Source organism: Taudactylus pleione, unplaced genomic scaffold (genome assembly GCF_031769625.1).
Source record: "Taudactylus pleione unplaced genomic scaffold, aTauple2 ptg000448l, whole genome shotgun sequence".
Lineage (NCBI taxonomy): Eukaryota > Metazoa > Chordata > Amphibia > Anura > Myobatrachidae > Taudactylus > Taudactylus pleione.
In genome coordinates, this window is record NW_028284850.1 from 724,711 (window position 1) to 738,105 (window position 13,395).

Below are 13,395 nucleotides of genomic sequence, written 5' to 3' on the forward strand. Positions count from 1 at the left end.
TCAGGAGAGAATCATTCTGACTCCAGAAAAGATCTCCACTCTGCAGCTGCGAGTACGCAGATGTCGCTGCAGTCGCCGGGTGTCAGGCCACTTGGTCATGCAGGTTTACCCCACCGGATCAGGGCTCAGATAATGGTACGGTCTCTGGAGGTGCGCCTTTCTCTGTCCTGGTGGCTATTGACGTCTCATCTAACCAGGAGTCGCCCCTTTGGGATCCCGGACTGGATACTCCTAACAACGGATGTCAGTCTCCAAGGATGGGGCGCAGTGACCGGTCCACACTCCTTTCAGGGTCGGTGGACAATGGTAGAGGCAGCCCTGCCCATCAACATATTGGAACTTCGGGCTTTGTACAGGGCCCTCATGATGGCAAAGCACATTCTTCACAGAAAGCCCGTGCAAGTTCAGTCCGACAACGCCACCACAGTGGCTTACATCAACCATCAAGTAGGCACTCAAAGTTGGGCAGCAATGACAGAAGTGTCACGCATTCTGACATGGGCAGAATATCATCTCCCGGCCATTTCGTGTTCATTCCAGGAGTTCTCAATTGGGAAGCTGACTTCCTCAGCCATCATGACGTGCATCCAAAGAAATGGTCTCTTCACCAAGAGGTGTTTCAACTCTTAGTGGACAAATGGTATCTCCTAGAGGTGGACCTCATGGCCTCCCGACACAATCAAGTTACCAATGTACAGGTCCAGTACAAGAGATGCCGAAAGAAGTCTGGTGGCTATTGAGACATTCCTCCGAAGGTCCAAAGGATTCTCTAGCTTGGTCATCAACACGATGCTTAGCGCGCGTAAGCCACCTCCGCCAGGATCTACCACAGAGTGTGGCATACATATTTCCAGTGGTGTCGTACAAGAGGTTACGACCCTCAGGTGTTTTCAATTGCCAGAATCCTGGCATTCCTTCAAGCTGGATTGGACCTCGGCCTACGCCTGACCTTGTTGAGATTGCATGTCTCTGCACGGTCAGTGTGGTTCCAACGTAGAATTGCTCCACTTCCGGATATCCACACCTTCATCCAGAGTGTCCTCTGGATTCAACCTTCATATGGGCTATCGAACTGGTCACCGGTTTCCTGTCTCCTCCGAGTGTGATTCTTAAGTGTTCCAGTCTTCCTTCTCTCTTATCCTCTTCCGGCATTTGGCTTTTTACCAACTGAGGTGGCTCGGGGGTGGGGTATAGGGAGAGTTGGCCCAATGCATCCTGGGAGCTGAAAGCTTTAACTGTGGTGCCCGGATTGGTTCCCATCACCTACACCCCAAGGTCTCCCTGTGGACCCTATGGACTTCGACGAAAGAGTTGACAATGGTAAGTTCTTACCATAACTCTCATTTTACGCCTTCATCCACCAGGGGACACCAGAGATCAAGACACTGGGGACATCCCAAAGTTTTTCCCCATGGGTGGGAGAGCCCTGAGTAACCTGCAACTCTCTGCGACCAAGAGAGTCTGAAGACTCAAGGAATCGACGATATAATTGACAAATAATGCGGACTCTGGAACACCGCCCCACATGGCACAATTAAGTAGTTGAGGCGCCATGACTGGCAGCCCAGTAGTACCCACCGCGCAAGTGGATTGCGCAGAATAGAAAACCAGGTAAGGCCAGGCATAGCCACATACGTCTCGGATGGCCAATGGATCCCTCTGACAAACGTCTGCTTAGATGTGGACCAACCATGTTAGCAGCACCCTAAAGGACATACAAGGACTCTGACGTCCGCACTTGTGAATTATGGGGCACAGAAATCCAAAGAGCCCGCACCAACGAAGTTGAGAGAAGACTGAGAGCAGTCCAAACACCAGAACCACAATCAGCTGGTTAATGTGGAGGGCCGAAAACACTTTAGGCAGGAGGATCGCTTGGAACGGAGTTCCGCACGGTCATCGTGAAAAGGAGATGAGGCCGACGAGAGGACTTCCAGCTCTGAGACCCGCCTGGCCAAGGCCAATAGGAGGACCAACTTCCAAGAGAGGATGTGCAGTTCCACATCCTCCAAGAGTCAAACGAGGAGACTGGAGAACATCAGAACTAAGTTAAGGTCCCATGGAGATATAGGTTGTAATCTGGGAACTCCCTGAAGAAAAGTTTGAATCTGGAAATGAGAAAAGGCGACCTGAAATATCGACCATCCCAAAACGTGAACCTTGAGAGAACCAAGGCGTAGTAACCCAGCGTCCATGCCCCATAGAAGAGAAAATAAAGGGGCAACGGAAGCAGTCGTGGAACACCCCTGCTCTACCAGATCACATAAGAACACCAGATGCGATGTAACTGGTCTGCAAGCCCTGAACATGGAGGGAACCACATAGTCCTAAACCCGCTAAATCTCAATACAGCGGCCACAACAGCCACGCCATGAAATGTAGCCGCTGTAAGTGTGGGTCTACGAACGGACCGGGAGAAGAGGTGGTAGTAGCCAGGGATCCTCGACGATGAGCAAATAGAGGTCTGAGAACCAGGCCCGACAAAACTAGTTCGGAGCCACCAGAATGACAGTGTCCACTGCTTTCTTGAACACTTGAATACTCGCAAAAGAAGGGGAGAAAGAGGTAAGAGGTACATAAGATCGTACCTCCAAGGCACTGTCAGAGTGCCTTCCACCTCTGCATTAGACTCCCGAGTCCTGGAGCAGTACCGAGCCACCTGATGAGTGTACCTGGAGGCCATGATTTCCATGTCTGGCCTGCTTACCTTGTGACTAGCTGTTGGGAAACGCCTTTGAGCGAAGAGCCCATTCTCCGGGATGAAGGTCCTGACGAATGAGAAAGTCAGCCTCTCAGTTCTCCACTCCCGGAAGAACACCACAGAGATCGTCATCACATGTAGCTCCGCCGACTGTAGAATTCGATTTGCCTTGCGCATGACCATGCGGCTGCCCGTCCCTCTTTGAAGGATGATGTACACGACAGCAGTGGCGTCCGTGTGAACTCAAACTGGCCGACCCTCGAGATGGGAGGTAACTCCAGAAGAGCGCTGAAAATTGCACGGAGTTCCAGCACATAGATCGACAGCGTTCGCCTTGTGATGCGATCATCGAGCCTGGAGGAGGTTTCCAGAACCACCATTAACCACCTTGAGTATGTCAACCAAGGCGTATCGCTATAGCAAGAAGGGAAACTGTTAAGTTACAAACATAGACACATATGTACCTCAGAAGGCAAAGTGGATATAACCCCCTGAGAAGATATCCGCTCCATAAAGGTTTGGCTGACCAGGTCTATCCGACATAGGGCTGTATTCAATTAGTTTTGCACCGCAATACTTTTTTGCATGCCGGACTTTTCGCCTACATCGCGTATTTTAGCTGCGGAAACTATCGTGCGCATCCTCGCGATTCTCCGTATTCAATTCCAGAAAATGCAACCTGATGAATGCAAAACAGTCAAAGTGCTGTCAGAATTGGGGAAATTAGCCTGACACCCCCTAAAAGATGCATGAACATTGGGGATCAAAGTACATGCCCCCGATTAGCCCTAATAAAACTATTTGGGGTACTTAAGGAGAGTCAATATCTTCTAATTAGCGTCTTTGCACAAGTGGTGAAGAATAGCATTAAGCTGTTTTTTTTTGTTGAAAATAACCTCACCCATACTTGCAGACCCTCCAAAAGTCTATTTTCGCTACTTTTTAAGCTTGTACCCCCACTTTGCTCTTTTTTGCCCCATTTTCAAAGTGCTTTTTTGGGTGTTCCTGACTTTTTTTTTAGGGTTTTTTTGACGTTATCCTTTGGGGGGCTATCCAAAGGGTGCTGAGTGGTTTCCCCACCTTTGCACCCCAAAATAGCGATTTTGCACTTTTTTTTTCTCCACCTATTCAGAGACTAATCTTTTTAGCCTATTACATTGTATTGTAGTTTCGCGTCAGTGAAAAGTGTTTGCATTTGAATACGGAAATAAGTTTCCGCCTGGCGAAAAGTTGCAATTGGCGATACTTTTTCCCGGACTCTAACTTTTCGTGGCTAATTGAATACGGGCCATAGGCCATGCTTGCACCCATTTTCAAGAACCCCAAATTTGACATGACTACTTATTTTCACCAAAAAAAACTGTTTAATGCTATTCTTCACCACTTGTGCAAAGACGCTAATTAGAAGATATTGACACCTTAAGTACCCCAATTAGCTTTATTGGGGCTAATCAGGGGCGTGTACATTGATCCCCAATGTTAGTGCATCTTTTAGGGGGTGTCAGGCTGATTTCCCCAATTCTGTCAGCATTTTTCGCCTGGTTTGCAATCGGCAGGTTGCTTTTTCGCGTCTTTTGGAATAGAATACGTCGAATTGCGGGGATGCGCATGATAAGTTTCCGCAGCTAATATACCCAATGTAGGCGAAAAGTCTGGCATGTGAAAAAGTATTGCGGGTGCGAAACTAATTGAATATGGCCCATAGAAGGATAGAGCACTAGCAGGAGACAAAAACAAAACATTACTTATGTAGTAGTTTATGTACACTAGGTCAGTGCGTATGTATAAGGAAGAATTGAATATAGGAAGGCTCCTAGGGAATAGAGCCCAACTGGTATGAAACGAGGTATCTACAGGGACAGATGTCTACCATTACAGCTGTTAAGGTGGTATGTCAGGAGCGTGCTGTTGCACAGTGACCATGTCACTCTACTAAACGGATCTGAGACAAGAGCGTCCCACCCAGAAAAGTCGAGCAAACCCGTACCTGTGAGTGACCAGGGCCCAGCTGGTTTCCCTGTAGATTTTTACTGACTCATCTACAACGTTGTCAATATCCTCATGCAAGTAGAGTACCACTAGTTTCCATAGGTCGTTTCAGACGGATAAGCCTTACAACCTGGTCTTTTGGCTGGATTTGCGTCAGTAAAGACCCTGCCCTGTGTAAAAGAACTAGCAGAGTTGTTAATGGAGACATTTGTGGTCACACCGCTATACCGCAGTCTATGACTCACAGCATGATAACAGTCACAGGGGAGGAGAAGAAGACTCTTAGTCTAGTGGAACTGGTTTAGGGGAGAGACCAGACCATACAGATGAATATAAACCTATACTTGCCGGTGCATCGGTCCCAGAAGTACTGCAATACCAGGTCAATGCGTGGAGTGGACAGAGCAAGCACTTCTTCCATCTCCCTGTTCTCAAAATCCAGTAAAAATATGTCCCACAGATAGGGGCGTGGTATTAAACAGTGTGATAGGATCACTGGTAAAGTGGTCTGTGGCAGGTACATTTGTCCCAGATTCCTGTCTTTTGTGTTTTAAACTCCCAGGAGAAAGTCTGCAGTGTAGCAGGCTTGAGTTTCGGCTTTTTGAAAAACCGGTTTGGGACCTGGGGGTTGTGGGTGAGAGGAGAGGGAGGGCTCCACCCACGGCCACTCCAGGTTTTGGTTCTCGCAGCCTGCTAACAGGCTTGTTAGTTTTCCACCTGAGAGTGGCCAATATAATATAAGCCTAATGTGTTGAGGGCTGATTGTCTCACCTGGGAGAGCAGACAGGGAGTTTGCTCAGAGACACTTGGAAAACCTATCTGTGAGTACTGTACTGTGCTGTGCTTTGTTGCTGGCGAGGGCATTAGGCCCTGCCAGGTTCTGGTAGTGAGGGAACTACCTGTGAAGTTAGTGCCCCGACAGGGCTAGGATTTACATTTATGTTTTCTTTATATTTCTGTCATTGTACAATAAAGACTGGCACTGACCAGCTTGTACTTGCATCCAGACTGGTGTGCTGCTTCCCTGCTGCTGTGTGTGTGTGAAAGGAAGGAGTCCTCTACCCAGGAGAGGGACCCCCTAACCTAACTGTGTCACAATATGGTGGAGAATGCGGGCAACCACACACACTGAAGTTGCAGCGAGAGGAAAACTTTCCTTTTAAAAATTAAAGGGACAGACACCCAATTTGTGAGTGTGGAAATAACACTGTGTCCTTGAAGTCCCATAGAGGAGGCGTCAGCCAATGCTCAGAGAGGCAAGGTTCAGCTTCCAACCTACACCCCAGAACAAAATGGAGGAAATTATTAAGGCCTTGCTCCAAGCTACAGCAGCTCAGCAGGAGACAAACAAACTTCAGCAGGAAGCTACAGCAGCTCAGCAGGAATCCACCAGGATGCAACTGTTGGCCTTGGAGACAGCCCAGAGGCAACAACAGGTCGCCATCGAGGAAACCCGCCAGGCCTTAGCAGAAAACAGCCAGGCCATAAGAGAGGTGGTACAGCACCTGGTCGCCCGGCCCAGAGATGTTAATACTGGTCCTCCCACCACCACCACTCACTCCGTACGAGCCAGTCATTTCCTCCAAAAGATGACTTCGGGTGATGATGTAGAGGCCTATCTCGCCGCATTTGAAAGAACGGCCGAAAGGGAGAGTTGGCCCCAGGAGCAGTGGGCAAGTCTGGTGGCACCTTTTTTGTCTGGGGAGCCACAAAAAGCATATTTTGACTTATGCCTGGCTGATGCCAAGGACTATAAAAAACTAAAACAGGAGATCCTAACTCGCTTGGGAGTCACCACCTTTGTTCGTGCCCAACGGGTCCACCGCTGGGAGTTCCATAAGGACAAGCCTCCACGTTCACAGATGCATGACCTCGTCCATCTGTCCTCAAAATGGCTACAGCCCGAGACGCTGACTGGACCACAGATCGTGGAAAGGGTCGTGATGGACCGGTACCTGCGATCATTACCTGTGACTCTGCACAAGTGGGTGAGCCATGCAGACCCTAAGTCCGCAGACCAGTTGGTCGAGCTGGTGGAGAGGTACGTGGCGGCTGAGGAGCTGATGAGTATGCCCCACCGAGCCCCGATGGTGCACCGGCGAACTCCCAGAGACACTGGTAAGACTGTTCCAGGGGAGAAGGGTGCTGGGCGGTGGAATGTACCTAAGACTGAGGGTGTAGAACCTGGAGACAGGCCTGCCAGGCCGGGAAGGTTCTTGCCCCGTAAACGACTAGACATTAATATGACTCAGTGTTTCCGATGTGGTGGCTTCGGCCATATTGCCGCTAATTGTGCACTTACAACTGAACCTATGCAATGTGATACTGCTCATGTCTACCGCAGGGGGTCTTTCTTTGCACAGATAGCCTGTACGGCTGACCGGCAGGCTGAGACTGATAAGCACATGTGTGTACTCATTGTAGATGGCACCCGAGTAGAGGCACTGTTAGACTCTGGTAGCTTGGTGACACTTATAAAAGCTGAGCTGGTGAACCCCTTGAGGCATACAGGGAAAACTGTTGGTGTGACCTGCATACATGGGAATACTCGATATTATGTTACAGCCGAGGTGAACATCGAGACACCATGTGGCTCTGCTATAGTTTCTGTGAGTTTGGTGCATGGTCTGGTGTACGATGCAATATTGGGGAGAGACTTTGCTCACTTCTGGAAGTTGTGGGAAAGCCGTTTTGTTCCAGAGGTGAACAACCCCGATCCATTTGAGAAGGTTGTCGATGTAGTGGAGGAGGGAGTTTCTTCTGAGTCAGAGTTATTCCCTTTTTCTACTATGGTTGGCGAACTAGAGAATGCGGAACGTGATGGTGGCCCGCCAACTGATGTGCCTCCCATTGAGGTGGGAAGTGTTGTTGGGCCAAGTGATCATCTGCCTGATTTAGAGGTCAGAAGAGAGGTCTTTGCCGTGGAGCAGTTGAATGACCCTACTTTGGTAAAAGCCAGGGAGAATGTAAAAGTAGTTGATGGTAAACCCATAGACCCTGATAGTCCTTTGTCCTATCCCCACATGGTAATGTGTCAGGATTTGTTATATCAGGTGACTAAGAAGGGGGAAGATGTTGTGGAACAACTAATAGTTCCCAAAGCCTACAGAAGAACAGTGTTGGATCTGGCCCATGGTCATATAACGGCAGGCCATCTAGGGGTAGAGAAAACCACTGAGCGAATAATGCAGAGGTTTTTCTGGCCCGGGCTTCATAAAGAGGTATCTGACTTTTGCGCATCCTGCCCTGAGTGTCAGTATCGTGCTCCCAGGCCACATTTTAAGGGTCCACTAGTTCCATTGCCTATCATAGAGGTGCCGTTTGAAAGAATAGCGATGGATTTGGTTGGACCCTTAATGAAGTCTGCCAGGGGACACCAGTATATTCTGGTCATAATGGATTACGCTTCCAGGTACCCGGAAGCGATCCCGTTGCGCAATACGTCAACCAAGACCATTGCCAGAGAGCTAGTTCATGTCTTTAGCAGGCTGGGTATACCTAAGGAGATACTAACTGACCAGGGTACACCGTTTATGTCCAAAGTCATGAAAGAGTTATGCCGCCTGTTCAAAATCGAACAGTTAAGAACTTCGGTTTATCACCCCCAAACCGATGGGCTGGTCGAGAGGTTTAACAAGACGTTAAAACACATGCTTAGGAAAGTGGTCGACAAGGATGGTAGGGATTGGGACTACTTATTGCCGTATTTATTGTTGGCCATAAGAGAAGTTCCCCAGTCCTCCACCGGGTTTTCACCCTTCGACTTGTTGTATGGGAGACACCCAAGGGGGTTACTAGACATTGCCAAAGAGACATGGGAGGGGCAGTCTAGTCCTTACAAAACGGTGATTGAGTATGTTTCTCAAATGCAGGAGAGAATTGCTGCGGTAGTGCCGATAGTGAGAGAGCACCTGGAACAGGCTCAACAGGCACAGCAGAGGGTATACGACCGCAATGCTCGGTTACGCAGCTTTGCCCCTGGGGACAGAGTGTTAGTATTGGTTCCCACTGTGGAAAATAAGCTTTTGGCTAAATGGCAAGGGCCCTTTGAAATCTTAGAAAGAGTGGGGCAGGTCAATTACAAAGTTTACCATTCGGGGAAAAGAAAGCCGGAACAGACATACCATATAAATCTGTTAAAGCCCTGGAAAGATAGAACGGTACTGTTGGCCGTCCGAGACCCTCCAGTAAGTCCAGGGCCCTTAGTTCCCGAAGTGACAGTGGCAAAAACCCTGTCGGCAATTCAACAACAAGAGGTCAAGGAGTTTCTGATTAGAAATAGGGTGCTGTTCTCTGACGTACCTGGGAAAACCTCGGTCATTAAACATGACATCATCACTGACCCAGGGGTTAAAGTTAATCTAGAGCCCTATAGGTTACCAGAAGCACAAAGAGAATCTGTGTCGAAAGAAATTAAAAATATGCTAGAGTTAGGGGTTATTGAAGAATCACATAGTGAATGGTCAAGTCCCATTGTGTTGATTCCAAAGCCCGACGGGAGTGTGCGTTTCTGCAATGACTTCCGAAAGTTGAACAGTGTTTCAAAATTCGATGCCTACCCGATGCCAAGAGTGGATGAACTGATTGAGAGACTAGGGACGGCAAGGTATTTAACCACTCTTGACCTAACCTAAGGGTATTGGCAAGTACCGTTAACCGAGAGCGCCAAACAAAAGACAGCTTTTTCAGCGCCAGAGGGCTTGTTTCAGTACAAAATGTTGCCCTTCGGGCTACATGGGGCACCTGCTACCTTCCAAAGAATGATGGACAGGATTCTAAGGCCCCATAGACGGTATGCGGCTGCTTATCTGGATGACGTGGTCGTTCATAGTCCTGATTGGCAAACTCACTTACCCAGGGTACAAGCAGTGTTGGACTCCATCTATAAGGCAGGTTTGACAGCCAACCCAAAAAAGTGTTGTCTAGGCATGGAGGAAGTAAAATATCTGTGATACACCATTGGCAGAGGCCTGATAAAGCCTCAGCTCAATAAAGTTGATGCCATACAAAACTGGCCACGGCCTCTGAATAAGAAGCAGGTGAGAGCCTTCTTGGGAATTACGGGGTACTACAGGAGGTTTATACCCAACTTTGCCACCATGGCAGTCCCACTGACTGACCTGACCAAAGGCAAACAAAAAGTCATGGTAGAATGGAGTCCTGAGGCAGAGAAAGCTTTTCAGGAGTTGAAAGTAGCATTGTGTTCCCAATCAGTCCTGATGACTCCTAATTTTGAAAGGGAATTCATAGTACAAACCGATGCATCAGAAGTAGGTATAGGAGCGGTCCTGTCCCAGAACAAGGAGGGTGAGGAACACCCTATTTTCTATCTTAGCAGAAAGTTGAATATACATGAGAGAAACTATGCCACAGTGGAGAAGGAGGCGTTGGCCATAAAGTGGGCATTAGAGGCTCTCAGGTACTACTTGGTCGGAAGAAAGTTCAAATTGATCACTGACCATGCCCCTCTGAAGTGGATGTCTGAAAATAAGGACAGTAATGCGAGAATTACAAGATGGTTCTTGGCGTTACAAACTTTTAAATTTTCAGTGGAACACAGGCCAAGAAGCCAGCTGGCCAATGCTGACGCGTTGTCACGCGTTCATTGTGTGGGGGCTTCAGTTGTTCCGCCTCACAGGTCGAAACAAAGGGGGGGGGATATGTGATAGGATCACTGGTAAAGTAGTCTGTGGCAGGTACATTTGTCCCAGATTCCTGTCTTATGTGTTTTAAACCCCCAGGAGAAAGTCTGCAGTGTAGCAGGCTTGAGTTTCGGCTTTTTGAAAAGCCGGTTTGGGACCTGGGGGTTGTGGGTGAGAGGAGAGGGAGGGCTCCACCCACGGCCACTCCAGGTTTTGGTTCTCGCAGACTGCTAACAGGCTTGTTAGTTTTCCACCTGAGAGTGGCCAATATAAGCCTAGTGTGTTGAGGGCTGATTGTCTCACCTGGGAGAGCAGACAGGGAGTTTGCTCAGAGACACTTGGAAAACCTATCTGTGAGTACTGTACTGTACTGTGCTTTGTTGCTGGCGGCGAGGGCATTAGGCCCTGCCAGGTTCTGGTAGTGAGGGAACTACCTGTGAAGTTAGTGCCCCGACAGGGCTAGGATTTACATTTATGTTTTCTTTATATTTCTGTCATTGTACAATAAAGACTGGCGCCGACCAGCTTGTACTTGCATCCAGACTGGTGTGTTGCTTCCCTGCTGCTGTGTGTGTGTGTGTGTGTGTGTGTGTGTAAGGAAGGAGTCCTCTACCCAGGAGAGGGACCCCCTAACCTAACTGTGTCACAACAGATACTACACTTGATCTTAGCCAAAAGAACGAGAAGCGATGTCATCGTAGCTTTTTAAAAGGGCCACAGAACCTGAGCCAGTTACTGATACACAGGGCAGTCTACACCCTCATTATTTCTAAAAGAGATGAGGCCCCCATACTTGGTGTGAGGCGACAGCGAATCCGTCATCCCACATATCGGGCGGTCGGCACACACAGTGCGATCGGGTGACCGACCGCCCGATATGCCAGCTCCCCCCTCCCTCACCTGCATAGCAATCCATGGGATCTCACATAGCATCCCCTGATTGAGTGGTCCTGCAGAAAGATCAGGGGTTGTGATGTACGACCCCACGGGAGCGCGCTCGGCCCGACATCAGGGCCATACATGGTGCGATATAGCAGGCAAATCGCACCAATCAGTCGGATCGCCTGCTTTATCACCCCTTGTATGGGGGGCCTATAGAGAGGCCCAGCAGTACAGTACAACACCGCACAGCATCCGCGCAAAAGCAGAGTTGAGGTAAAATTTAAATGGCAAGGAAGCAAATACTCATATAGGGGAGGGGCTAGCCTCCCCCCCAATATACTATGAAAGATGCTACTTTAGCTCAATGCAGTTTACAATACTGTAATTATTTTGAGCAAAAAAAGAAAGAAAAGGGGTTTCTTCCTTTTGTGCACCTATCCCCTATTGCCCTAATATATTATCTATTAATGTAATGATTGATTATAATAAAACAATAAGTATGGACTATAAATAAATTATCAATTATTGGAGATAACCCCATAATAAAGATATATTGATTCCTAATAGTCGCTATTTAGTGCTGCAAGTTGCTTAAGAACAAATCGCTTTCCAGTCCAGTCGTGTGGTTCCAAAGCTCAAAAAGTTATTTATGTAAAGAAAAAGTAACACGATGTAAGATTTAACAATTACAGTAAAAAGCAATACTAAAGTACAAGCCAATACATACGCATGCACACTGGTCCCAGCATACAGTCATCAATCCAGAAGCCTGTGATCATCAAAGAGGATGTCTGAACACTGGGATCGGGACACAGCTTATATACCTTACAGAGTTCAGAGTTAACAAAGGGACTACTTGCCAAGTTTCCATTGGTTCTTGCTTCTGGATGATCTGGATTATTGGTCGGTTCATACGGTGTCATCAGGGGCATGGCTCAGTTCTCCAACGGTCTCTTTGTGTAGCTTCCCGCCGAACAACTGGTTAATACTGGCTACAACACTACATGCATGCATGTTATAACATTTCTATCCAATAACTCCCTATCATCCATAACTAGCGGACGCATGATGCGACTTCCTTGCCGATAGATAAGGATGTCTGCAATTAAACAGGGATTTTAGTATGATACCAAACATGACATGTCCACTATATTCTAAACCTTAGATCTCGTTTAAATAAATATTACATCATAATTATTAGCTAAAAATACCTTTAATAACACTGGTTATTAACTATAATGTGTGGGAACCATCTTGAAGATATGCGTCCGCATATGTACGTCTGTGTGTTGAAATAGCAACTATATACAAATGAGCGTCCATGTGTAAGTATGTGCATACGCATATGAGCGTCTGTGTATATAATTATATATACATTTGTATGTGTGTGTGTTATGTGCATCAGTGTATGTGTGTTTGTGAATACGCAGTTTAGCGCACCGGATTGTGCGACTCAAAGTAGCGCCGTGGAAACACACCGTCAGAACATAGACAATTAGATCGTCGGATAATAATTGCACAACGATCATAACCAATTATTTTGCTTTGACAGATATCATCAAGAGGGAACTTAATTAGATCAACACAATAACTATGAGATACATTGTGAAGACGCTTTGGCACTGCAGGCATATATGTATGCATGTAGATATGTATATATATGTGTATGGGTATGCATATGTATTAAGGGCATCCTTCTGGATCTGTAATTTTATTTGTATTAATTGAAGGTACAGTATAGTGATTTCCTATGAATGTTATTTAAAAAAAACTAACAGCCATCTACATTATAATAGTTATCTCACTCATAATTTCTTAATACAAACAATATTATCTTTATTCGTAAATTGAACTTCATCAAAATAGTACAAATTAAATTACTGTAATATGGACAGCACAAAAATATCTGGTTCTTAAATTAATCAAACATGTACTTGAAGAGGGGAAATAATAACATCATAAATATCTATAACATTCATTCCCTGAAGGAGTTAAATGAGACAGTGGAGGTCTGATACCCCTCCCACATTTATGTGATTGGTTGAAGGAGGTTTAAAAACCCTGGTCTTTTTAGCAATCTGGTTGCCTTGATAAAGCACAAAGCGAAATGTATGTCGGCAAGAGTGCCTCTGTACCTGGTTAAAGCTTTTAAACATAAAATGTGATAGACGCAAATATCCG

The 13,395-nt window shown here is 47.0% G+C and overlaps 1 pseudogene; it reads right to left on the reverse strand.

Moving 5' to 3' along the window:
- Window positions 1-5,035: 5,035 nt before the first annotated feature.
- Window positions 5,036-5,154, reverse strand: LOC148505582 (U2 spliceosomal RNA; annotated as a pseudogene).
- Between the last annotated feature and the right edge of the window lie 8,241 nt (window positions 5,155-13,395).